The 2,790-nt window shown below is 28.1% G+C and overlaps 1 long non-coding RNA gene across 1 annotated transcript in view; it reads right to left on the bottom strand.

Moving 5' to 3' along the window:
- Positions 1-456, bottom strand: part of LOC122196536 (uncharacterized) — a 1,262-nt gene extending 806 nt beyond the window's left edge. The window contains exon 1 of the long non-coding RNA XR_006188524.1: positions 180-456. This is a non-coding gene — a long non-coding RNA (uncharacterized LOC122196536). The remainder of the gene's footprint in view (positions 1-179) is intronic.
- Positions 457-2,790: the final 2,334 nt, after the last annotated feature.

Below are 2,790 nucleotides of genomic sequence, written 5' to 3'. Positions count from 1 at the left end.
GTCGTTACAGAAATCAAATCCATTAAGATCCTGACGAAATTCAGATCAAATGTTTTTAAATCCACAAACCTTTCTCCTATTAACTTAAATCCCCAAACCAAAATATAAAATTAAGTCCCTAATTGAAACTTATTACCCAAATCAAAATCAAAACCCTAATGTTGGCGATGGTGGCTTACTCGTTAAAGACATTGTCGGAAAAGATAGCGGTGGTGGCTGGTGTAGGGTTTGAGCGAAACAGAGAAAGAAAGAGAGGAGATGTAGTTGTCTAGAGGAGGAACGTTGGTGATGTGTTCTTGTTCTCGATCTTTTTCCGGTAATGATGGCTTCTCCAGTAGGAGGTGATCGGTGTAGAACAGAGATGCACCGAAGGAGTAAGTCAACGAGAGAAAGAGGAATGAGATGGAGACGTGGTTGCAGCAGGCTTAGAATGAGTTTTATTAGGGTGTAAGTGTGTGGTTGTTCATCAGGTTTAAAAGGGGTGTACATTTATTTATATTAAAACAATAAAAGAAATAAATATAATACTAATAATAAAATATATATATATATATATATATATATATATATATATATATATATATATATATATATATATATATATATATATATATATATATAAAAGGATATTATAGTCATTTCAAGTTTTGCAGGGATGAAAAGCGAAACAAAAACAAACAGAGGGATGATCCGAGTGCAAAAAAAAGCTAGGACCAAATGCATAATTTTAAGTAAACCATAGAGACGATTTCAGTAATTTGTTCTAAAAAAAGGTTATTCCCTAAACTGGCAATAAAATGTAGATGGGTTTTATAAGAGGGCAATCATCATCATCATATCTAATAAACGAAAATACTTTTGACATTTGTCATATTCTCCTTCGTTTTGACACATGTCATTTTTTAGGATTTTTAAAATTGTTATTTTCCACTTGTTATTTTTTGGGGATTTCAATTTGTTCTTAAAATAAATTTCCAAAAAAATTCTAATGGGTTATATATATATATATATATATATATATATATATATATATATATATATATATATATATATATATATATATATATATATATATATATATATAAGAGGTTATTATTCTATTAATTTGATAATGAATTTTCATAAATGATCCAAACGATTTGATTTCTTTCATAAATGCTCCAAAAAAATTTTATTTTGTTATGGAAAAACATTATTTTATAAAATATTTAATGTTTATATATATTTATATTAAAATTTTATTTTTAATAAACTCGTGTAATACACGGGTCTCACACTTAGTCTTCTAATAAACAAAAGCTAATATTATCATTTTTCTCTATTCTACTACTTTTATTTGTCACGTGGCATGCTTCTAATTTTTTTTCTATTAAATGTCAAAACATTTAATTACTAAATCCCGAAATATTAATTCTAAAAATTTCAAAATCTTTTTTTTTTTTTGTAACAATATCAAAGATCATTTCAATATTTCAAACACAAATCTTATTATATTTCAAAAGCATTTTAAATCATTCATGATTTTAATGAATCCTATAAAATAAGGATTACATTATTCTTCTACATACCAACTATATAAATCAAACTTATGCTACATTTTTTTGTTCATATTTTATTTTATTTTTTTGTCTATATAATATTTATAGTAATATCAACCATGGTTTCTAAAAGTTATAACCTAGTTACTATAATACTTGCGAACAACATATTACAAATTCACGGTGATACCTTTCTTGACTTAAAACTAATGATAAACACTCGCCATAAACCATGGAGAGTTTGTCATGGCAGATTACCAACAAAATAAAACTTATATAAAATAGGAATTGGCCCCAACCCACTATGCGCCCTCTGCAACCAGCATGTAGAATCTGAGAGCCACTTTTTCATAGGGGTGAGCAAAAACCGAACCGCAAACCAAAAAATCCGAAAAAACCGCATAAACCGAAACCGAAATGAAAACCGATAATGCGGTTTTTAGTTTTGCAAAAACCGAAAATACTCGGTGCGGTGCGGTTTCTAGTCTCGTAAAAACCGCAAAAACCAAACCGAACCGCACCGCATATATATATATATATATATATATATATATATATATATATATATATATATATATATATATATATATATATATATATATTAAGTGTTGATATTTATAAGAACCAAGAACTTATGACAATTAAAATTTCTATAAATGGAAATATCTATCTTACCTATCGGATGATGACTTTATATTTTTAAGCATACATTAAGTGGTATTTACAATAACAAATAATGTTTATGACATTTTTTTTAACATTTAAATATGAATAGTACTAGTGATATAGTATCATTTTTAAGAATACATTAATTGATATTATCTTATGTACTTGTGAAACAAATATTATATTAAATTCGTATTATATTGAAGCATTAGAAACATGTTGAATGAATAGTTATGTAATTTGATTTCGAACCAAGAGATGGTGGTCTCGGTTTATATCCAATAAAAGATTAGCACTCTTCATCTGAGTCAAAGTAACTCGCTGAGTTACTTGAGTTTTAGTAAAAAGACAAAACGAAAAAAAAACTAATAAAAACCGCAAAAAAAAACCGGACCGCAAAAACCAAACCGCATAAAACCGAACGGTGCGATTTCTAAATTTCAAAAAACCGAAGTTGCGGTTTCCGGTTCGGTTTTGACCAAAAACCGCACCGAACCGCACCATGCTCACCCCTACCTTTTCACCACATGCTTAGTGACACTAAAAGTTTGGGGTGACGTTAGATCTTGGTGGTATTTGTTTCCAT

The sequence above is a fragment of the Lactuca sativa genome, chromosome 2 (genome assembly GCF_002870075.4).
Source record: "Lactuca sativa cultivar Salinas chromosome 2, Lsat_Salinas_v11, whole genome shotgun sequence".
Classification (NCBI taxonomy): Eukaryota; Viridiplantae; Streptophyta; class Magnoliopsida; order Asterales; family Asteraceae; genus Lactuca; species Lactuca sativa.
Note: the sequence above shows the minus strand (reverse complement) of the source record. Positions and strands in the feature narration are given on the sequence as shown.